Source organism: Arctopsyche grandis, chromosome 11 (genome assembly GCF_051622035.1).
Source record: "Arctopsyche grandis isolate Sample6627 chromosome 11, ASM5162203v2, whole genome shotgun sequence".
NCBI lineage: Eukaryota > Metazoa > Arthropoda > Insecta > Trichoptera > Hydropsychidae > Arctopsyche > Arctopsyche grandis.
The window spans coordinates 18710001-18736971 of NC_135365.1; the positions used below are offsets into that span (position 1 = coordinate 18710001).

A 26971-nucleotide genomic window follows, 5' to 3' on the forward strand; every position below is an offset into this window, starting at 1 on the left:
GCTGAACTTGTAAATATCGTTTGATCAAAATATACTCGCGTCTGAATTTAAACATACCTCAACAACAATCAAATGCTACACGAGTTCTCTGCAAAAATTGTGGGCGAAGGATGACTTCGATTCCATGCCATGCACCATCACTCCTCTACGTGTGACATCTGAAGATTTACTCCTCACTTTTAACAAAACCACCAGTCGGTTGGTTTATCCAACTCCGCAAAAAAAAACTGAGCAATCCATTCGTGCTACGCTCCTTCTCTAAGCTTAAAGGTCTGTTCATACTTAACAGCACTGCACGGCTTCAGCACTGCACGACTCCGTTCCAAATATGTCATTTTATTACATTTCTATTCATATCTACCTACACGTCGCGGTCACGTCACGCTTACAGCAATTTGGCCGAGTGCAAGGCAAAATCGGCTTACTTATACATTACTGGCCATGACGATACGGCGCAATATTGCTTACGTCGTATTGTCGAGTACTTACAATATGAATGCATAAACGTGCGTTCGTAGCTACGCGTCAGAATACAAGTCAGCAAAAATGTTTCGGCGTTTATCGAACGAAAAATTATGTATAATCGCGTTGTTGTTGGAAGAAGAAGCTCAAGAAGGCAATAAAAAAGCACGGAGGCGTTTTGATGTGCATCCCATGTTAAAACATAGAGAAACCGAAGGAGAGTTTTGGACACTGTATAAGGAGCTTGTGGATGATGGACAATTTTTTTTTTAAATATTTCCGTAAAAAATTTTAAATTTTTTTAAATATGTTTTAAATATTTGCGCCAAAACCATGTCGAAAGATTGAACAGCTGTCAACTGTCACTATCGATAATTGGTCCAAAACACGTGGCACGTAATTCGCGTGTATATTTCCACGATAGCCAAAAAAACGGATACTATACGTTGACGGATGTTGCTGTAAGTTATGAACAGGAAATGTCGGGTACTGCTGTAAGCCTGCCGTGGCGTAAACGTGACGGTTGGTATGAATATACCCATACAAAATGTACCAAAGAATACTTTTCGTACGGCCGGATACCTGCTGAAGTCGGTACGTGCTGACTAGGTATGAACAGACCTTAAATTGTAGTTTTCAATAATAAATAATTTAAAACGTGGAATAGATGTGTTGACCGTGTCCCGGTCTAAAAAAGCACCGTTTGTGTTTGTAAGAGGATCGTTTATTTTTGTTCAATTGTTACAATGGTTATTGTATGTACGAAGAGGTTGAGCTTCGAAGAAGTGGTCTGGTTGAACTCCAGAGGTTCACTCTGGCGTTGCGAGCTGCTGCGTGGCTTTATATACGTTCTGGGTTGGTGCGTGCCGTGTGCATTTGCTTTGTCATCGTTTCCAGGACACGTATGTTGGGAACACGTGTTTGACCTATTTTCGAGGCGCGTGCTCTGGGGTCAGTGTGCCAGGACGTCGTTCGTTTGAGAATGCGAGCGTGCCATGCGTTAATGACTGCCACGTGCTTACGACCTTTCAGGACATGTGTCGTGGTTGCCTGATGACATCACTGTCGGGTTTCGTTCTTTTACGATCGAGCGATGAACTATTTCTTCTGGAATGGTCGAAGAGTCGTTGCCCTTGAGTTATGCGTGTTTGTACAGGTTTGATGATGTGATCACTGGTTTTGATGTATTAGCACAAGTTGTGCTAGATTCCTACAATAACTGACTTAATACTTGACTAAATTTATTATCGACAATGGATCCTCTCCATTACATATATCTCTCCTTCCTTCACGGAGACGTCATTTCAGATTTACTCAGGAGGGGAGGGGCAAAATTTGACTCAGTCCAAAATAATCTGATCTACCGTGTGTATCTCCTTATAAAGGACAATTTGCACAGCACAGCTTCCTCGATCCATGAATGTGTCTATTGTCTTGACACTTAAAGGTTTACCGTGAGGAGTATATTGTTTACGCACGCACTCGTCTAGCTCTATGAGAACTCCAGCATATCCTTTGTTCGGACACATACTGAGTCCCGTTAGCCTAATCCAGGGTCTCTATTATTCGCCCACGAATGAACTTAAACAGTGGATACTCCCTCTCATGTTTCCACTTTACAGTATTATTATTATTAATATGGTCATGTAGGAATCTCGTCGTCGTCATCGTCATCGAAACCTTCGAGAATATTCCGCAACAACAAAATACATCGAGCGGAACAGCGCCAAGCATTCCAGAAAATACTACGCCTCGACAAAAGTGCATTCCTCTTGTACGCATCAACAACTAAATGCTCGCACGCATCAATAACCACTTCCATCAAGCGTTCCAGAAAATTCTACGCCTCGACAAAAGTGCATTCCTTTCTTACGCATCAACAAACCACCACCATCGGTCAGGCGATTCCAGAAACACTATAAAAGGAGGTACAACCCAAACAACGCCAGTCGACCCACAGCAGCAAGCGTCGACACACAACAGCAGACCAGTCAACATACAGCTCCTGACCAGCCACCACTACACTACGCGGACTTGGAAGATCAACCAGCCGGACGAGCCAGCAACACACTGCCGTATCCAGAGACCTTCCGAACATAGCCGAACAACGAGCCAGCAACACACTGCCGCATCCAGAGACCTTCTGAACATAGCTGAATGCCGAGCCAGCGACACTCTACCATATCCAGAGACCGCTGAACGACATACTTTTGCCCACAAATACCATACCTTTGTACAACCATAGGCAAACAATAAAACTTTATAAAACTAGCACAACAGTGTTTCGTTAGGCCGGGATACGGTCAACACATTAGTACCCCGCCTACAGTCACATCCAAAAATGCGACCAATTTTTAATCTTTGGGTGTGACCAGTTGTCTCGTGACCAATATTTGGATGTGACCAGTTTTCTTGCGACCAGTTTTAGTGTGACGGGTGACGACGTGTGATCGATCTAGAGCGACCGGTTATCCTGTTATCGGTTCACATTTGACTAGTAATCACCGAACCGTAACGAAGGCATAATATTAGGTAAAAGTGAGAATGCTCGACAGGAAAAGCGGGGCTAGATGTTGGTTGCCATTATGCCGGTGATCACTTCTTTGAAGACTTTGCTCACACATTTTGTCACATATTATTGTATCTACCAGATATATGTTCAAAGATTTGATCAACTAGGCTCGCGCAACTGGGCTTCGCGCAGTGTGGCAGGCACACAAACATTTGGATTTTTATCCCTTTGATGTGCGCTAAAAAACCGACACGGAATGGCAAAGCGCACTTAAGTGATCAAATATGTGACAATAGTATTATGGGGGATGAACGAATGAGACGACTGGCATGTTAATGCACGTGTTTATTATATGACAGCTAAAGGTAGAGTGAGTAGTGACTCTCCGAACCCAGCCGAGTTGGTTCCCACTCGCAGGAAGGCAACCAAACTCGACCATGTCGTATAAGCGAGCCGCCACATTATCAAATACCCGTGCCACACATGTGAACACTTATTTGATCACATGTCTGGCGCCAGCATAATGGCAACCAACATCTAGCCCCGCTTTTCCTGTCGAGCGTTCTCACTTTTACCTAATATTAGGTAATACATATCAGGGCTTGTGGCCAAGTAGCAGTAGGAGAAAAACAAAAAATGAAAAGTAGTTTGAAGTCCACCGCTAGGGTCGCTAGTGCGATGCTAGAGCGATGGCGTCGCTGTCAAGTGATCGTTGTCGGTTTTCGCTCATCGCTCGTCGCCCTTATGGAGAATCCCGCCGCGTCTTTCCCTCGATTCGTGTCCTCATTCAGCTCACAGATGTACCTCGCGTTGGTCACTATTTCGAAATCTTCACTTGCCGCTCGACACCTTCAAAATAATATAAATAAAACACTTTTTCTACCTCAATAGTGTATGTGTGTGTGTGTGTGTTAAATGTTCACGTGCAGCGAGTGCGCGACAGATTCCCGCAATATCTTCAATTTGACGTCTCGTCGACGGCGCGGTGAGTTTTGCTCAGTCGGTCTTGTGTCCGTTTCTGTCGCACAACGTTCGCTTTGTACCAATGCACCTTCGATTCCTCTTCATTTGAATTGTGCTTAAGTTCAGTTGACATCGACCGACGAGTGCAAGTCTATACTGAATCAGTGGAAGCGGAGTTTCGATGGCTAGTGCCAAACGTCACAACATAACCTCAAAGCATAACCCTCAATAGTGGTCGTTTCAATTCCCTTCGGCTGGGTAAGTTCCATTCCAACCTTTTTATAAGTCATCTCTATCTCTATTTTAGATTATTTTTCATTCAAAACTTGTATGCTTTTCGAACGTCTAATTTGGTTAAGCGTTTACTTGATTCATTTTCTTATATGCAGCTATGTTGATTAATTTTTACATACCACTTCTTAGCTTGTTCACTTATCGTCGCCGTTTTTGAAGTCGTCGATGTTTATAACGACTATATCAAAATTTTGTATTGTTTTTAAGGACGGTTTTATTTGCCCATAAAATTTGAAAAAATAACTCATTGAAGGTTTTTTTACATCTCTATAAAAGTCCAATGTGAATTTAGAGGTGGCGTAGTTTAATAGAAGCTGAGGATTTATTGATTGATTTATATATGCATGTTAATTATTACCCAAAGTCATTTGGTTTATTGAAAATGTCTATATATATATATATATGTTTTTATTTGTAAACCTGCCAATAAACTATTGTACGTGTGTAAGATAATAAATTTATTTTACAAATAATTGTTTTTTATTTACCTATGTTTATCAATGGTTATATTTTATGTGTGGCTGTGAATTTTTTATATAATTCCTTTTAACTGGTAAGAAAATAATCCACTTACACTTTTGTCAAAACCTTTTTTTGTTTAGTTCTTATAATTGTTTTCAGAAATATTGTCTTTCATTCGAACCCAGAAAGGGGCACCGTGTTTGTTACTCAGTAATCATTCTTACCGAATGACCAAACAGAGACAAACTAGACAGTATTGGACGTGTTGTACCAAAGATTGCCATGCGAGATGTGTTACAAAAGATAGAAAAATTCAGTCCAAGACCGGCGATCACAATCACGAACCTGATTTTAGACGGATAAGAAAACATCAACAAATTGAAAGCTATATTGAAATAATACCAAATGTAAAAAGTTGAAATTTTCCGTTTTGTAGTTATCATTAACAAATAAATTATTCAATATGCACATATTTTTGTTTGATACTTGTCTAAGCTATTTATCATTAATATATAAATTAACTTCAATGTAAAATTTAATCTTTAATATATATATATTTTTTATTTTTACTTAATTGTAGAAGAATATTATGCTGTATTGGTGGCCTATGACGATGAGTCAAATATAGAAAAAATTGACACAGAATCATCTGATATAATCACAGATTTGTTCGAATCGGAAAATAATAATAAACAAAACATTTCAAAAGTAGAAGATTGCGGTCCGCTTGAATTTATTCTCAGCATTCGTGGCAATCCTCAATTAGTGTACGAAGGATATACTTTCAACTTTGAAAGAATGATAAATAATAAAAAAACTTGGCAATGCACACAGACGCAAAAATGTAAATGTCGAGCCAGGCTAGCTACTGTGGGATCGACGCTTGTTGTCACTAATAATACACACAATCATCCCAAAATAATAAATAAATGTGATTTGCCAGACTTGGATATCAAAATATTATAATGTGGTGTTATTTTGTACACGCTTCGTTCAAATGGATATAAAATTTTATAGTATGAATTGTTTTATTTTCAATTTCCTTTTTTATAGCAATTATATGTACACGTGTGATTGATTATATATATGTATACTGCATTCCATCGACATTACTAGTTGTATCATCTCGTAGGTGTCTGATAATCTTAGTGAATGGATTATCGCCGACATGAGTATTGCTCACTTACATACATAGACATCACATATATAACTCCTCACAAGGGAATTCCATTATTTCCAACATTCATTTTGTATTTTTATTGCATGTACATCAAGATTTCAACACAAATTCTATAAAAAAATAAATATAAATGTAAATGCTCATAAGTCATTAAAAAAATCTAAGATTTTGGTTTATTTTGTAGTCTTTTTTTGAAAATGTTACCAGAGAAATTTTTTTCGTTCATAGATAATCCACACATGGGTAACACTGAGCAACAAAAAATTACAGGAGTGGAGATCAATCAATCTTTACCAAGTTTGACTTACGGAATTCGAATATTATTATGATTTTTCTTGGTTTGGCCTCGTTTATGAGATGTGAGCGATTGAAAAATTCGCATTTTTTTGCTTTTACAGTCTTAAATTAAAAAATCTAGTATTGTTGTGCCAAAATTGAGTATTGGAATCAATATTCAGATGTTTTTTCTATGATTGTGTTTTTTTATTTGTAATTAATTAGCTGGGGAATTTAAAAAAAACATTTTTATTAAAAACTTTTTTTGTCATTTTATGACTACTACGTTTATAACGATTAATATTTTATCTTGTTATTTTATTTATTTTTTGTCTTAACGTACTACTAGCGGTAAATGACCAGTCACTGTAAACGTAGTAATATATAAAACTGGTCCAATGCACGATAGCTCAAGAAATAAATGTGTAAAAAAATATATTTTTGAAATTCGCTTACAATAAACAAAAAAAAAAATCACAATTATTAGAAAAATATCGGACTATTGATTGAAATACTCACTTTTGACACAGAAATACTAGATTTTGAGTAATAGACTGCAAAAGCCAGAAATCTGTAAAAATTGACCATTTTTTTAAACGCTCACATCTCATAAACGGGAAGAAACTAACAAAAATCATTGCCATATTCGAATTCAGTGAGCCAAACGGAATAAAGATTGATTAGTTTCCGCTCCGGCAAGATTTTTTTTGTAGCTCTGTGTATCAACTACTGCCATTTACTGACACATTAAACGGTGTCAGTAAATTCCGAAAACAAGTAAGTTTAAAATATAATATAACATTTTTTTTGCCATGATATTGCTAAAAAAAAAGTTGAATATATATTAATAAATTATGTTTTAAAAGAAATTTTGTTTATTACTTTTCAGTCTCATATTCAACCACCGAGCGAGGAAATCGTGTGTTGATTCACTTGGGCTTCGAATACCTCTACTTCCGCACTACAAATGAAGTGTTAACATGGAGATGTAGAGCAAGTCGCTCTTTGAAGTGCCATTCAAGTATAAAGACCAAATATGGCAACATCGTACAACACCCAACTATGCATTGTCACAATTCCCGCCCTAATAAAGCAGAACCTTATACCACGATGACAAAAATTCCTTAGGCCGTAAACACAGTCAGTGCTAATCCACCAAATGTAATTGGGAGCATCCTATTCTGAATCACAGGAAACAAGACCATTTGTATCTGTATAATGTATATATTTTTTTAATTTAGATTATATAATATGTGTGTATCATATCAGAAAAACAATAAAATACAACAATGTGCATATTTTAAAGAATGCTTTATGAATTTTTTCCCTTCATAAGATTTGATACATAATTTCATACGTTCTGTAACATATTGTGAGTACGTAAATTTATTTCTATAAGCAGTCTGCAAAATTAAATAAACTTCCATAGCGACCGCAAGTATAATAATTATTTGAAATCTTAAAAAATGTTTCATTTGTTTTTGCATTTAAATTCAGAACATTTTTATATATGTAAGAAAAATGTATCATCAATAATTTGCAATCGCTTGTAGTTACTCATATTGTGCGTATGTACTAAGTAAAATGATATTTGAAACATTAAAAAAGAATTCAAATGCCTAGGACCCCAATTTTTCATATTGAAACCTTAATCCTCTTGCAGTAAAAATTATTGTGAAGAATTATATAAGTAGGGAATACTCTATATGGGTATGTAGGATCCTCGTGTGAGCAATACTCATATGGGGAATGATCATAGAGACGCTTATTTTTTTATTATATACGTATATACCAAGAAGACCAAACAGGTAAACCCCAAAGTGCCTTCCTGGCCAATTACAAACAATGCAGCATTTTTATTACACAAGTCGCTGAATTACGAGACACTGAAAACTCGAAATTAACGAGACATATATGAATTTTAACTTGCACATAAATTTTATTGCACATTGATCATACTCAAATAGTGGTGACATAGTAGGTAGGAAGGTTTTAAGCCAATTTTTAATCGAGGAACTGTTTCAATAATGAAATCAGAAAAATTTGCAAACTCTGATAGGAAACGATCGACCTGGAGTCACAAATAGCCAAGTCTGACCAGCAGCATTACATATATTCTTAGAATAAATTATTTTCAATCGAGATCAACTCATGGGATCAAACCCGGCGCCTCGGTGCTAGACAAAAGCCCAACCACCAAACCATGCTGCCGGCTATCTATATATATCTATGTATTATAAAATATTGCTAGAAATTTCATGTTTGAATATTATGATTGTTTAATTAAAATGTGATACCTTTATTTTTCAGTGTGCTATATAATGTCAGCGAAAGGTAAAAAAATGATTGTGTACAATAACTACAAGTTCCGATACATGGGTTGCAGTGGCATAAAATTGCGTTGGGTTTGTTCTACTCATCTGAACAAGGGATGCCGAGCTCGCTTACATACTATTGACGATATTGTTGTTTATGCTTACGATCAGCACGATCACTGATTATATTAAAAGTTACATACATACATAGTTTTAAGAAGCTTATATAATTTATATATATATATATATATATATATATATATATATATATATATATATATATATATATATATATATATATATATATATATATATATATATATATATATATAATATTTCCAATTGATAGTTTTAACATTTTTATATAAAAAAAAGATCTGGTATTTTGGTTTAATTTTAAGTGAACTATGATTGTATTTGTTTTTTCAATAAATTGGCTGAAAAATTAATAGAATTTTCGAATTTTAGTCACAAATAAAAAAAAATACCATCAAATACACATGTATCGCATTTTAAAGAAATTTTTTTTCTAGTTATTTATCGACAATAAACCAATCCATATAAATATTTACAAGTTTATTCGAACATATTAATATGCATACTACTATGTAGGGGTTGAGTTCAGGGTCAAAATGAAAGGCCAAAGTCGCTTCACAGCATTTATTCTACGACTCAGGAGGTCCACACGAAATAACCGCTCACTCCAGAATGTCTGATCTTTTAAAGGACAAGTTGTAGAGCTCAGCTTCTGCGATACGTTGGGCTACTCTTGCGTATCCATTGTCTGGACATGTATGGGTCCAGTTCTGGCCTATTCTGGCGTGTCTATTGTCTACGCACAAATTCCATTAAGTCTGGACATATTCTCATAATACTATATGTATACATGTACTTAGAAAAACTGAATGGATCTTTGAAAATTTCGGCTATATTTAGATCAATGAACTTTTCGTCGAAATATTAAAAAAAAAACGATATAAAATAAATTAGAATTTTAATGCTCTAAATATTTTAAATTAGTGCAGACTACAATACATATCTATCCAATTATAAACTCATTCGATATTGAATTTAAGATCCGTATATTATATACGTCATGTTTCAAAACAAGTTTAGTTCACTTTTTGACTGTTTAAGTACGTTGAAATGATAATTTGTTAGATCCGAAAGTTGGTCAGCTGAATAGAGATAATGTCATTGACTGACACTTTACTGAAAAGATTCTGTTATATTTAAGTTTAGCTGAAGACTAGAAATTTCTACCTATGCAAAGTTGGGATCTTATCTTTAAGATTATAATAAACACATTGGCTACTTGCATACATTTGATATCATAGAGTTGGGTTTTAAAATACATAGACAATGAAAATAAATATTACGTACATAATATTATGGTACTTCGTCGATTTGTCTAACGATGATGGGAAATTGTAACTGACTTAATTGGCATGGACTCATAACATTTGTGAAGAGACTAAGAAAACCTGTGCCAATTAAAAATACAAATAAATATGTGTTTATATTGAAAATCGTCTTGATAAAAATTAATATAAGACAAGTCTATGTAGTATTGCTCAGTGTGCAATGTTGGAATTTGTTTAAATAATAAAAAAAGATGTTTAAAATTATTTGCTTAGTTATGATGGTTATTTTAAAAAGTCACTTGTTTTTTTTTCAATTATGAATAAAATAAAAATGATTAGCATTTATTTATTATATGTACGTATTCCATTTAATCTAAAAAACGCGTTTATTTACTCAAAATAGCCGCGGATGGCTATTATATTAGAAATTATTGGCATTAAGGAGAGCTTTTGTCTTAGTGAAAGGTAGTATTTTTTTGGCAAACTTTTGGTCATCAAACGCCACTACTCCAAACTAATATAAAAGCTCTGACTTATCCGGACGACCTGTTTTTATTACTGATTTTAATCATGACCAGATTTGCTTGATGTTGACTAGCAACAGTTTTAGCAAATCTATAATTTTGTTATTATTTTCAGTTCAATATGTGTATTCTAAGAGGGGAAAGCCACTTATCCAGTACGGATTTTACACATACTGTTTACTGGGCAGTTCTTCCATCAAAAAACGATGGGGCTGCTCCACACATGTTAATAAAGGTTGTACAGCAAGAATGCACACAATTGAAGATCGAATAGTTTATCACTTTGACCATCATTCGCACTGAACATCTATCGATATTATATAATATGTATGTGTGTATGCAATATTATTTCGTTTTAAAAACTTAATAATATGCGCTACAGATTTATATGAAATAGATTTGTATACCCATGATATTTAGTAATTATTTAATGTAGGAAATACATTCATACTTACATTAGATTAATTATTTTATTTTATGGGTGCTATAATTTATCGAATTTTGTACATATTATACATACAATTTGTTCTAAGTTAGTATAATACATAACAATATGATCAACCTCCACATTGATGAACGCAATCTTCGAAATATTTAAATACATATATACTTATACATAGTTCTGTACGATAGAAAATAATTATAAAACTTATATTATATATTATTTTTCGAGAGATGCAATAAATGCTTTGAGCAAAACTTGGTTTTAATGAAATATTGCATGCACAAATTTGTATTTGAGTGTTTCGTGACTACAATAGTTCTCCGAGTTGTACAAAGTGACCTTAAATATTAACTCGATATTAATGATGGAATATTTCTTGTAATGCTTTTAGTCGTGTATACTTGGTCTAAAAAGGGTAGACCTCTAGTCAAGTTCAACAATTTCACATACTCGCGCCAATCGACCAGTGGAGAGAAGGAACGATGGATCTGCTCAACCCACGGAACTAAAGGCTGTAGAGCAGTACTTTTCACCATTAGAGATCGAATCGTCACTGTTAAAAACTATCATGATCATCAAAAATGTGTTAACAAGAATCCTTCTTTGATATTCAATGCCTTTTGACTTGAAGTTGGACACTAAATTTGTAGAAACTTAAATGCTTCCGGTTGAAAGTCAATGCTTCCATTTATGCAATAACAGATATACTTAAATCATTTTACGATACAATTTATTTAAGGAAATATTTTCTTTTTTTTAGTTATTATAATAACGTATTTATGACTACTACTAGTATTATATAATGTAATGTGCCTATTTTATGTGAGATTTTTTAACTCGCAGTGTTCATCGTCAAAGGGTTAATAAATCGATAATATTTATTTGATACTTTTGTATTTTATATGGTCGTCTTCGAACGGTCTCCAACGATAGTATTGTTTTTAGTTCCTAAGTGAGTTTTATCTTGTACATTGTGGTGTATTTCATAGATTTACAATTTACCAATTTTTATTTTGAGATTTTTTTATCATGACTAACATTGTTTCCTATTTTGCGTATGTTTCGTGTGTTTTTACACAATTACTCTTATATATATACGGTTCAGATTTTCTTTACGTCAAACCAAATTAACATTTATCTAGTCAATTTTTGTTGAAATTCAAAGAAAGCTTAATTTCTATAGTCTGGTTTTAATGTTCTTTTTTATATTGTGTATGTATATATAGTATTCACTAGTATATAGTTTTTATAATTTATCAATCTCGTTTATGTTACATCCAAATTTGTAATACTTCAATATTGAAATAAACGACTTATTGGTTTTTTATCTTTCATTTTACGCTTAGAAAGTAAACATCAAATAGTATTTACATATGTTCAGCTATTTTAAATTCCATTATGTTTTGATCTATTTTACAGCGGAATACACAATATCCCAAAAAGGAAATAAAATCATAAAATTCGAAAATTATAGATATTATTTCAGCCATTATTATGGCAAACGGAAGTATTGGAGATGTTCATCTAGGATTTCTAAAAAATGCAATGCGAAATTGCATACAGTTGACGAAACAATCGTGTTTATCCATAACATTCACACACACTAATCTGTCCTTTTACAATTCATATTCGAAATCAATATGTATATGTATTTCTCTTAATATCTGATTGTTGTAAACCAATAAAATTGGCTTAATTATTTAAAACTAGTTATATAATCTTATTAACTTATATAATCATTTTGCTCATTCAGTCATTAATTTCCTTAGATTCTTTTGATAATCCCTTGAATAATTTTGTTGAAGTCTTATTTTATTAATCGTTGTTTTTGTTCATTTGTTTTTCTAGCGCAAATGATTACTAATATGAATGGGAAGACTTTATTATATTTTGGTGGATATGTTTTTTCGAAACATGTTGAAAATAAAGGAAAGATTAGATGGAGATGTCGTAAACCTAAATGCAGTGCAGCTGTTTATACTTACAACTCTGATGTAATATCTTTTAAAGATTTACACAATCACTAAAAGCTTAATTAAATCCAAATTATTTTGAATACTTGGAATTGTAAGTTTTGTCTTAAATCAGTGGCGAGTAGTGAAAAAATATTTTCTTATAGAAATTAATGTATTGAAAATATTAGCACACAAACGTCTTTCAATAATAATTTCAGACACCCTACCATAACTCTCAAGTCATGCTTTTCACAAATAATTATATTTTAAAGTTCACAATGAGTTGTAGTTATGATGTATGTAAATTCATAAGAATAACTTTACAAAATAAAAGTATTATACATATATCAAGACGTTGTTTGTTTAATTTTTGCATCAAACAGTGATTACTCCAGTTTCTAGTTAACAGCCAACGTATGTTTTTCAATTACGATCAACACATTTGAAACATCAGTTTGAAATTTTACACGTGTGAAATTTTCGTTATTTTTTCAGATGTACCTTACATTCTCAGCCATGGAAACGAGTCTTGTTTGGTCTACAATGGACATGAATATACGAAAAGTGGGGACGATGAGAATGGAAAGGAATTCTGGTGTTGTTCAGACGCGTCTTCTGATAACGGTTGTCCTGCTAGACTTCAATTGGAAGATGGTGTTGTCGCCAAAATTATCACCAATCACGACCATCCTCCGAATGCGCAAAAATTCGTTTGATCACTTTTTTTGCAATACCACTCCGCTGAGTTCATAAAAAATTATATATATATATATATATATATATATATATATATATATATATATATATATATATATATATATATATATATATATATATATATATATATATATATACATACATACTTGTGTTTATGGGAATGATATTTATTAAATCTCCCATAATTTGCAATTTTGTCCATGACATTTTCCAAACTAGATAGTAATATAACGCTGGAATCAATATTATTAAATATCATTATTAACCCTTTGAGTGCTGACGTCTTTTCTGTTGAAAGCCCGCTACGCTGAAAATTTCGCCAACATTTCCAACTAGAATTATTTAGAAATCCAATAGAAAGCAGGTATAAAATTGTAGTAAATAACTACCACCGAGGATTTCGAGTTTTGTAAAGGTGTGTTTAGACTATAATATATCTTGCAACAATATAAAATAAATAAAAGAAGTCTATTGATGAATGTATTTTTCCTAAACTAGTTCCATTTTCTTCATTTTTATTAAAATGTAATGCTAACAATCTAAAATACTCAGCAGCTAGGGATTTCCACTGGGAAATACTGCTATGGTTATAAATTCAGAAATTCCGGTGTAAACCAGTCTTTATAAACATTGATGCGGATTACAGGACCCATGTTCAATACATTTTTTTTTTCAATGCTACCTGGAAAAGCTTAGTTACCCACTAATTCTTGTTTATTTCTTACATACTCAAAAAATAACCCCTATCGGCGTATTTTAGGCTTGTTGGCAAAACACCGATCAGCGTTGGTCAGCATTCAAAGGGTTAACTTTGTTACAATTTTATCTCAATTATTTGGAAACAAATTTTTATTCACAAAATACTTTTTTTATATCGATTTTGTTTATTCTTTTATTTAAATCATGCATTTATAAAAAACTAAATCGTGATATAAAAAGTAGAAAGTTGGCTCTATTTTTGTTTTCTAAAAATACTGTACCCAAAGTTTGGAAACAGCCAATTTAATGATATTTGCATTTTAAAATAATCTATGACACTAGTTTACCACAATAAAAAATTATATCAACCTCAATTGAAGTTTATATCTGCAATCAGTATCGACCACATTATATTTTCCTATGCATCAGCATTCTCTGAGGTGCTCATTGTAGACATAAAACAGAATTAGACTTAAAAATGAATGTCCGCAATAATGTTTCACCCTTGTAAAAAAGTTCACAATACGCTCCAAAAGGAATCTTTTACAATTAAAAATCATTTTGAAAGATAATTTACATGTTTTTACATTTTTTACAACAGTGTGTTACAGAACATCCAAAAGGGGCAAAACTCATTTGTTTGTGGACGGTTACTCCTTTTATTCTAAATCTACGAAACAGACGGATGTGCTACAATGGTCTTGTTCAATTCACAAGAATTGCAAAGCGTACGTGCGAACTCTTGGAGATGTCGTCATTATGTATAATAATGTGCACGAACCACAAACCTTCATTTAATGTTAAATTATGACAATATTTAATAATATCTCCACCAGTAAATTTATATTTATATACAGTAGCAGCTCGTGAATACCAGCTGTGGCTCTGAAAAAATCGCATTTGTATACATTACAACTTGTGAATATAATTAAAATAAAAACGATTAGATATTCAACATACTCATTATTAATGAGTATGTCAAATATCTAGTTTGTAAGTTGTAAATGCGATTTTTTCGCAATTTTTCTGGGGGTGCTGCAACATCGCAGCTCCTGTGCACAAGCCGCCACCGTTTATATATGAGCCGTTATAGTTAAAAGTGGCATAAGTCCACTTTTCTTCATTTCGAGAAATATTTCGCAAAACATTAAATATAATGTTTTGCGTTTTAACAATATTAAAAAAAGTACTGGTGGCCTGTAATACGTTTAATCTACTTTTCCGAGATTCTGGACATATAATAACATAAATGGACATAAAATAAGCGATAACAATTTGTGAATCAAACAGTAATAGCGTTTTTGGAATTGGAAATTGGACTTTCGCCACTTTCAAATATAACAGCTCATATGTAGAACAACAATTCATTTTAAAGATGACAGTATTTTTACGAATAGTATTGAATTAATCAATTTTATTGAAAAATGCATTATATCATAAAATATTATTAATGAGAATACTCATATATTAATTTGTACATATGTACCTATTCTTCAAATATTTTTTATGTATAAATTTAATTAATATTGTCAATAAAAGAATGAATTTATTATATATTTTTTAAAAACTTGTTTTATTTACCTGTATTAATTTCCTACTTATTACACTACTTTGTGGTGCTTACACTCCTTTGTGGTGTTTCGGTGCTAAATTTTACAACTCGTTCATATACTATGTTTTGTGTCAGAGAACATTTAAAATAATAATGACATTGACTTTGATTGATTTCTATTGCATTCGCTATTATGGCAATTACGCCAATAATGGATTAAGACAAACTAACACTCAACATCGACTGATCAGATCAGTAACATTTAAATAATATGTACATACATACTTACATATATGGTCACAACAACAATGTATTGCTGAACGTGCCATATGAAGAAGTATACAATTTAATGCTGAATATAATAAAATAATCTTTAGTTATACCTGTGTATATACATATGTATAACTGAAAGTCATTTGAAATGTATATAATTTAAAAATAATAATAACTTTTAATGAATTATATTTTAGTTGCTGTTTTCGATAGAACATATCAAGGCAAACCCTGCATTGTTCTAAATAAATTCCGTTTTATTAAATTTGGTCTTTCATCTTCCGGTTCGATTGGATGGAGATGTAACCATTATAATCTGGGATGCAAAGCCAGATTAAGAACCATGGATGATGTCATAATTCAAATAAACAATCCCCATAATCATACACACAATCTAAAACGGTCGAATTGACTATGATATATTTGTACAGAAAAAGTTAAATGTTAATTATGCTTGCAGACTCGAAAATAGATTCTTAAATAATATTTACTTTAGATTAGTACAGTAGAGACTATTGAAATCGTCCCAACGTTAATGTAAATATATATATTTTTAAATAATATTATTTATAATAATAAATAAATTATGTGTAAACCAGAAATATTCATAATGTAATTTAATTCGAAACATTGAGCAATAAACAGATTGTATTATTTAACTGCCTACCAGGATGTGTTTACATAATGTTTATTCACATTCCTTTCCCTCTTTTTTTTTTTCTTTTTTTCTACAATTTTTTTCTATTTGATAACAGTCAACATTGTATTTGTATATATGTAAATAATTGTAAAAAATAAATAATATCAAGCTACATAGTTCTTAGTGGTCTATGTTTGTTTCACATGGCATAGAGTCATGCATTTGTAATATTATGTACAATGAAATATTTGCTTTTAGTTCCAAAATACGTCCTATCCAGATATGGAAATAAGCTGATCTGCATAGACGGCTACCGTTTTCACAGGGAGCGAATCTCAGCTCAAGGAAAGGTCCTCTGGCGTTGTAACAAACGATTTGTCACTTACTGCAAAGCGAAAATTTATACTTTTGACGAAATAATCGTTTTCACAATGCTCTTGCATAACCACTCTCCGTAAAACTTTTGTGGTGTTGTTAAAAAGCATGATTTTGTCATACAAAAAATAAATTTTATTTTAATTACACTCAAGTATGCCAATTAGATGTGACTGCATTATTCATTGATTGATATTATACTGATCAAAATAAAATTCTCTTAGTATTAAATTATATTTTACATATTAATGGAGCGTTATTGCAATATTAACTGGTGCAGGTGTTTTATTTTATTATTTTAATAATATTCACTATTCCTATTACATATGCATACATTAGATATATTTGTTAGATATCGTTGACTGGTTAGAAAAAAAGTAACTATAAAAAAACACATCTCACCCTAGTCAATATTTTATTCTGTAATATATTTATTAATTTAATATCATTGGAGTTTTAATTTAAAAAAATCAAATTTATTTATATTTTTTATGATAATTTGGCTATTGAAAAGAAATAAAAATTAAATATTTATCCAATGTAGGTTTGATAAACGTTTGAAACAACCCATGCTATATTTAACACAGAAACGAGTTCGAATTTTCGCATGATCGCAAAACTTCATCTGTAGTTACTACGTAAATAGATAAAAGTAATAAAGTTGAAGTAATATTAGCATATAATATGTATTAAATTTCAAACGTGTACTTCCATTGATTTATTTTATAATCGGCAGTTACTGTTTTTATGTACATTCGTTTTTATATGCACTTGTACTCTTTGTTATTTATTTTGTTAAATTCATTACAAAATTACTGTTTATTAAAATTTCGTCGTTTTCATTGAATTTTCCACTAAAATTACAACTGTAATTTTTCAATGATTTCCGTTTCTCAAATGTATGCGTGCAAATTCGGCACATCGCGAATTTTATTTCAGACCATATTTTTTTACATTGTTGTTCTTAAATATTTGTTCCAGGCTATAAATATATACCTTCTCCTTCTGGCGGTTTTATGATCATATTCTGCGACTACAAGTTTTTGAAGCATTCAGAAACTAAAAAAGGTTCTGTTCGCTGGCGATGTAGCATGTTTAGAGCGGGGTGCACTGCGAGGATATTCACCCTCAACAATGCTATTACCAGAAGATTCGATTACCATAATCATTAACGTACATATATTTAGTGTCGTTTTTTTTTTAAGACGAACATTAAGTTACTCAGTAAACATGTTGTGGATTAAATTAAACTGATTAATAATGTTTGCCATTTAACCGTTGTATTCTTTATTTATTAGTCCTGATGAAAACAAAGTGAAAGCTACAAAATTCAAATGTAAGGTCATGCAACTCTTTCGTTCTTTGAATTTTTGCTACCCACTATGGAAATTCTACGTTTGTAGACAATTACTAATTACTATGTCTGTTTATATTGGACCCCAATAAAAGCAATTCATGATATTTATTTTATTTTTATATTTATTTATTGGTGTAATAAAGCAATTGCTAATAACGGATCTGTTTTTAGTGCATATATGTGCTGGGTGTTGTTATCTGTTAATTAATCATCACTTATTGAATAATTTTTCCACAGATCAAATTTTTTTTCTTCCTCTGAGTAATGGTAACAGATTACTCGCTATTAACGGCTTCACATATTCTAAAAATGGACGCGTCTTTGGAAACGGAAAAACAAGATGGCGGTGTTCTTCATATGCATCTTGCCGCTGTGGTGCTAACATTTGCTCGAAAGATTCAGTATTCGTTAGTAATGGCGTCCAACATAATCATCCACCAATTAATGAAAAAATTATGCTTTCTGGTCGAAATTCTAAAACTTCTTTTAAGAAACCACCTGTTTTAGCTTATGGCACAATTGTACTAAATGTAAAATAAATGTTGTAAATATGTGGATATATTTTAATGTTGAATAAATATTTTGTATATAATATTTAATTCGTTTTTGGTTTTGACTATCCTTAATTCGTCTTAGTGGGTCTTTTTACTTTTTAGGCGCATTGTAATTATAAAAGTTGCCAATATTACGGCGTACATCAACAATTGTATATATATATATATGTACATATGCATATTCTCATTAATAACATAATAAATTTTTAGTTCCGTATAAGTTCGTCTTATCGAGAAAAGGCAAGCAGCTGATAGAAATAAACGGATATAAGTTTAACCAAACCAGAAGTATGACAACTAAAAAGAGATGGGTCTGTTCTACAAATTCTAATAAAGGATGCAAAGCGAACATATATACGATTTTAAACAAAATTGTACATACGAATACTAAACACAATCACTAAAGTAGTAGGGGTTGGCAACCTTGTTTTTCCAGTAACCTCAAGTGAAATTAGTGAATTCTAAATAAAACTACAAGAAATCAAAATGTACCTAAATGTTTAAAAAATATTCAATGTTCTATTAAACTACAACATGCGGCGAATTTCATTTATTATTCGCTGCAATTGTGACTACATTACGAAATAGGTTGCCGACTTCTGCACAAATATAATATTGAATGCAATTTATGATGCATTGTGTCGCCGTCACCTTGTTTTGCGTATCTAAAATCACTTTCTTAATGTGAGACATTGTGTAAATTACGTAAATCAAAATTTAATAAATAAAATAGTTGGTATTTTTCTATCCATTTTTTATTTAAATTTCGATGAATTTTTTCATTTACTCTACTCAAGTGATATCTGTTAATGTTAGACTTACGTACTTTTAATTTATATCAGTTCGTGTAGTTACTGTTTGAATGCATGCGTTTTTATGTGTTCATATCTAACACTCTTATTTATTTTTAGGGCAAATCGAATACACACTGTCGCAGAAGGGACGTAAATTGATCGTCTATGGAGATTTTACCTTCACCCTACAGAGTAAAAGGAATGATAAATCCCGTTGGATATGTTCGACGAACGCTTCAAAGGGTTGCAGAGCTGTCATACATACCGTACACGAGAGAATTGTTCTGGTAAAGAATGTTCATAATCATCCGGCGATTCAACGTCTGTCGACTTATGAAATGATCAGTCAAAATCTTTCCATTCAGTTGTCTGGATAGATACAATAAAAATCGAAACAGTCTCAGTGGTAAAAATGTTTACTCATGTTCCTCATTTATATTTATATCTGAATCGGTATTAAATTCTAAACCTCAAAAGCTTTCACATATCACTGATAAGATTGAAAATTGACTAAAATAAAATAAATAACATGCATATCAGCATCCAGCGTATGATATTATAATATTTAATTATTAGAATATTCGAGGAGGCTTTTTTCTTTCTGATAACGTTTATTAATTTTATATTTATACTATTACATATTATTTCATAACGAAACAATAACCAGTGTCAGTTTGCATGAAAAAATGTCTTATATATCAATATATGATAGTGCCTTGATGTAAATCCATTAAGTGGCGATTAATAATACTCCAATTTAACGTGTTATCACGTTTTTTATACTTTGTTTTATTAATTTTTTTTTTAATATGAATTTTAAAAATATTTTTATACAATTTATGACTATTAATAATTTAGATATAAGATTAAAACCGAGGTTCCATCAAGGTTATGTCTGCCGTTATACTATGAATTACATGTAATGAATAAATAAATAAGAGTATGTACCAATTTTTACAATTTTTTCGACAAACATTTACATTGTTCAATGTGACTTCTCGTGTAACGGCGACTTTAGTATTACACGTGTTCATTATATTATTAAATTGTGTTTGCATAACTGAAAATTAAACTTTATTAGTTATAAGTGATTGATCAGTATTATTCTTGTATTCAAATGTTTTTAATCGACTAATAAAAAAATAATGTAGCTTTTAATATTTTTTAAACTTTTGATGAGACTTTTTACACTAATGTTTATGATAGTATTATAGTTTTTACATACTTTATGTATTCATATAATTAATTCAATGTAGCAATAATTACATTTAAATAAATTTTACAAAAAAATGTTTTTATTAATTTTCCTAGCATTTTTTAATTATCATTTAATTATTTTTTAATAAACTTCAGTTTTGATTTTTTATATCATAGAGTTATGTTATTACATAATTCATTTAAAAAAATTCTATTTTTTCAGTTCATATTTTGGTTTGAAATATTGTATCTTTTGTTTGCATTCTTTATGTAAAGGTAATTGTTTTTATTTTTTTTAATATAATTATTAAAATATATGTACATTAAATCGATCAATTTTCTCATTTCAGGTGATTTTATTTATGATGTTTGATATGAAACTTTTTTCATATCATGTTATACAAAATTTCTTGAAGAAACCAACAAATTAGATTTTAATTCCTAGATTTATTCGAAAGAGTTAAATAACTATCTATTTAAGTGCATACTACTTACATATATCTATATATGTGATTTATAATATGATTCGACGTAATATGCATCAATTGCAAATAAATTATACTTTTATAAAATAGATGTGATATTAATTAAATTGTGTAACAATTATTATCCACGTTATGGTGACTCCAATAAGGGTAGATAACAGCTCAAAATTCACAGTGAACATATTCCTGACTTTAAATTGCAAATCCCGACTTTCACATAGTTCTATGAATTTAAGGATATCATACTCTTCTTTTCTATCTGAAATTAAGGGTTCAGTAACGATTCAGGTCTTCAACATTTATTTCATATCAAGTAAAAAATAAATACCTAATTTTTGTGAAATTAAAATCTTCATTGAGGTATTTTTTAGATGACATGATTCCGCATGCAATGTTTCACAGGATTTCGTAATTATCAATGAAAATATAAAATAACGCGTGAATCTTAAAAATATTAATCCATTGATAAGGTATCTATTGACTTCCTGTAACAAACAAAAATATTGATACATACAAAATTCAATTTCATTTCCATTTATTATATAGATATTAAAATTGTACTATTACCTTGTCGAGTTTTGATTGAATTAACATAACAAAAATTATCGTCATACATGACACAGCTGTGCCTAAGAAAAATATCAAAAACTGTAATACATAATAATTTTTATTAATATATATTTTTAAGATATGTGGCTTATTTTTTTTAGATGCATATATGGGTCTTACACAAATTCCGTAACATTTTTCAATAATGTTAACATTTTCGGCTATTTTATCATAGGACATTAATATATTTTCACCGTCTATTTTGCAACATTTATCATCATTCTTACGTTTTCTTTTATCACTCAACTCAACGATACCAAATGATTTTTTGAAGCTGATATATTTTATATTGCTGTCATTATCTCCTAGGTACAAAAATATAATTTTTTCGCGCAAAATAACCAGCCTTTTCAGACACATGTGATTTTCGACTGCATATTTCATAATTAACAATTCGACTATGGTATATTTTAATGATGCATAATTTTTTCCGCAGATTTCTTTCAACACAAAACAATCATAAATTATATTAAAGACTTTGTACATTCCATAAAGAATGTATGTTTTTAAATAATTGCTTGTTAATTTTTTTTGCTCTTCATCTAAATTTATGCAAAGCAATTCGTCTATATTTCTCAAAGTCTTATACCAAGTAAACTTTTGTGATACATAAAATAATTCTGACATCCAACAATATATACAACACATTATATCAATTTTATTACGCACAATCAAGTTTAACACATTGAATGTTAGATCTTTTCGTGCTAAAGGTACTTCGTAACTGAATAATACATAACATTCGTAAGACAAAAATACTATAATCAAAAATGAAATATGCATTTTTTTAAATCTTGTCATTAGACGCTTTTCACCATTCTCTAAATTTACAACAGATATTCCAAACCAATTGTTAATGATACATATAATCTTAATTATAATTTTTATTATCAATTTTGACATTATTTGTTATGCGTTACACGTCAGCTATATCAGAATGTAAAATTACCTATAGCTGTATTCTTCAAATAGTGATATATAGAAAGCAATCATAGTAATTGAATAAGGTAATTCAATATGATTGAATAATATATGAATATTGTCATTGATAATAAACATTTTTATAAAATTACAATACGATCAACGATAATGCATATACATTTTTACGTATTCAAATTAAATTTATAATTATACCATTTGGAAAACAATTAAATCGTATGATAAATATGTATCATAAAATTAAATCTTATGATTCATATATATCTCATACGATTTAATTGTTTTAATTCATAACTATATATGTATATTTATAAAATTTAATTTTAATTTATGAGTTAAACTTTTTGAAGTTAATTTTTTTATATTGCAGGTCATATTTGAAAAAATATATACCATAAAAGTTTGTATGTATTTAATAACTGGAAAATCACGTAATAAGAAGAGAAAGTGTGATATCAAAAATATATATTAATATAATCAGCACATGCAATAAAACTAATTTCTTTTTGTAGAATTTTAATCAACAATATCAGCAACGTCTTCATAAATATTAAATAATATTGTGTATTTGCGCATTTGGATGATGTTGATGGTTCGATTTAATCAATTACGATTTTAATGTAATTTCAACATATTTTATTCATTTTATTTTATATAAATGTTTACACAATGCAAGTCCGTGGCATTCATTTATACCATTTGGATCACTACGAAAATGTATGATAGTAACAAACTTGTCGTCGAACTTATCAAAGTTACATCCATCGGAACGCAATTTTTTATGCTGCAATTCATATTGCGACTAGTCGTCAACTTTATAAATTTTACCAAAGCTCTTCCAAGTGTTTTTTCTGAAATAAATTAAATTGAGTTCATGGCTAAATATGTTTATCTGTTAATTGAGGGCTGTGATTACCGGTAGATCCACTCATTGTGCCTTTTAGCAGAATTCTAGTTGTTCTATCAGCTTCCTGCTTTATTATCTCGTATGCGAATATCGATAAAACCATTTGGGCTACATAGTCAATGCTCCACATAATCATCGATAGTGTTTGGGGTATTGTCTACATTCAATAATATTTTGTACTGATTGTTTTTTTTTATCTAATTAGAATAAATATAAAACTCACATAATCGAATCCATATTTTCCTTGTATCAGCATAATTTTCAAAGCTATAAGTGATGTAATCATTGATGTAAAATAAATCAATAAAAACTAAAATATTTACCAAAGAAATAAGTATTAATTAAGATTGATTTTTTTTTCTCTATAACTAGATCTGCATTATCATACTATTTGAACTACATACATATGTATGTCTTTACATTATATCTACTCAATGCTATATTTTAATTATTACTTACTGTTAAACCAAAATTACTGATTAGTATTTTCGTATTATCTGCAAGCGTATCATACGATTTCATTAAAATATATATGTCTACATCGTTTTCACTGTTTATTATTTTTGACACTGATCGCATTTTAGTCGATTGATATTTAAAAATATTCTTCAATCGTTCATTTAACTGTCGCAATCGCGAAATAATAATCCATAATGTCGATATGAAGTTTATAGTAAATAATTCTATACATATTTTCCTAACAAACACGATACATTCTTTCCAATTGTAGTTCCAAATATAAATATCTGTTCCAATCCAGTATATTGAGAAAATAATCAAGAGACAATTTAATCTTACAATTTTCTTTAAAATCACGTGTTTGTATTGCGAATCAATTCCCAACCATTTATCCATTTTATTAATATTTTCATAAATCGCAATTCTATGACATATATTAATATTGAATTCAGTTTTTATTGCTGATAAAGCAGTTAAAAATTCAAACGAATAAACGATCATAAAATGTATCTGTATTTCATCTATGTGAAGCATTAATGTATATATGATGTCTTCGCTTAAACCGAATAGTAATACTATAATTATGGCAAAACTATAGATTTTCTTATATTTGCTTATAGTCAGAACATTTTTTGAATAATCGACGCCTTGAAAACCGAACAAATTGTAATAATATGAAATGATTTGGAGAAAATAACTTATAGCTTTCATTTTTTTTTAGTACACAATTTTAATATTACTCCAACTATACATATATGTACAATACCATAGAATTAAGTAATATTAATTTGACTATTAGCACAACACTAAGTGATGACATTACTAAGCTGAATAATCGATGAACATTTACGAGTATAATAATTTCGATCCAAAGTTAAAGGATGATTTTGATAATTTAATGTGTTCCATATTAAATTATTTTGTAATTTAGATACATATAGTACATATACTAAATAAAAGCTTTTAAAAATATGTTAACCTTATTTGAAAAATTTTGCACTTTGTAAAATTGCTTTCATTAGATTAATTCCAATAAAAAGTTTCTACATTATTGATAAATTTTTACTTAATCATAATTAAATTATTAAAATTTTTGTGTATGTAATAACAATAGATGAAGTTTTGCGAACATGCGAAAATTCGACCTTGATATTTTGACTGGTTTGTGATTTTTTATTCGTTCTTGAGGTTCCTCAAGACACCTGTATATCGATTCCTCTATGGTTCTTTTAAGAGTGTCGGTCTGATTAACTTCTCTGACTATTTAATTTGTAACCAAGGTGATTTCAAGTCAAAACATCCAAGTTTGTAATTAGATAATAAAAGAAAAATTGTGTATTGATTTTAACATTTGAAACCAGGTTACCAAATCGAAAAAACTGGATTTCTAATATCGCAAATTTAGCCAAAAAAACCGACAAGTCCTAAAAAATATTGAAATTTTATACAAAATTTAATACAATGATCACCTCAATTTTAAAAACATCGATTAAACAACCTTTAAGAAGCTGTTAATAGATAAAGATACATAAATGGATAATTGATAGAAAGGCTTAGAGGTTATGTTTAGTTTACAAAACCTATTATTTTACGAAAAATACGCACTCATAGAAAGTTTTCGGAATAATCGGGTGGTTCACAATTAATTAAGAAATAAAAAAATATTTAACAAAATCCGACAAACAAAGTTGAACTTTTGTCCTACTGAAAATGCAAAATGTGCGAATTTCTCTACATTAGCGCTCAAACAAGAACATTCACATAACCGTTATGTGTGCGTCATTCTCGAATTTTTTTTCTGAAACTTATATTATACATATTCCTCAAATACAAAGTCATGGGTTGGTCGGGTCTACCTCACGGGCCGGAATGTGCCGTTTACCATGCACCCTTTTTTTTTTAAACTTTCGACTTAAGATCTTTGCCTTCCGATATTTGCGTTTTCGGTAATTTCACATTCCGGCCCGTCACGGAGACTGGGGTTGGTCACGTCCGAATTTTTCAGGTGTTCCATGGGAAACGTATGATTATAAATAAAACAGCACTCCATCATTTTTTTTACGTAAAAATTATTTATTGATATAAACTAGATCATGAAAACGTGATCAGTAATCGAACGTGATCAGTTCGAATCAGTCAAAATCTCGAGTTAGAATTTTCGCATGATCACAAAACTTCATCTATTGTTACTACGTACATAGATAAAGTAAAAAGATAAAAGTATGCCATTTATAAATGTCTATGTGGAGAAAATTATATCACTCAAATGATGACCGTTTTTACAAACACTCGTTTTAGGAAATTCCTCTCCACTTTTCTCAGTGTTTCTTCATTGATTATGTATTGCGGTCTTCGATTCTTCCAGTGTGCGTGATTTACCTTCGTATATATCTGCTTTAAAATAAAATGTGTGCAAAAATAAAAATCAGGTGACTGGTAGGCCAGGGGATATCACCGAAGCGTGAAATTATCTGATTAGGGAATAACGCTCGAACTACAAGCAGTGAAGCTCTGGCTGTATGGCTATAGCCCTGTCTTGTTGAAACCATATTTACAAATTGTTTACCATGTTTACCTGAATGACATGGAGTGGGGGGTCGAACAACCATTACTACAGGTTCTCCCCCCTCTCCAGACTCCAAGTACTACTCATAACAAAAAC

The 26971-nt window shown here is 30.6% G+C and overlaps 1 protein-coding gene and 1 long non-coding RNA gene across 11 annotated transcripts in view; one reads left to right on the forward strand and one right to left on the reverse strand.

The window, feature by feature from the left end:
- The window catches only part of LOC143919269 (uncharacterized), a 494191-nt gene that overhangs the window by 335186 nt on the left and 132034 nt on the right, over nt 1-26971 (reverse strand). The gene's annotated exons all lie outside the window — the stretch shown is intronic.
- LOC143919279 (uncharacterized) lies at nt 3638-7452 on the forward strand. The gene is made up of 3 exons (XR_013261217.1): nt 3638-4195; nt 6102-6926; nt 7039-7452. It is a non-coding gene; the product is annotated as an uncharacterized LOC143919279 (long non-coding RNA).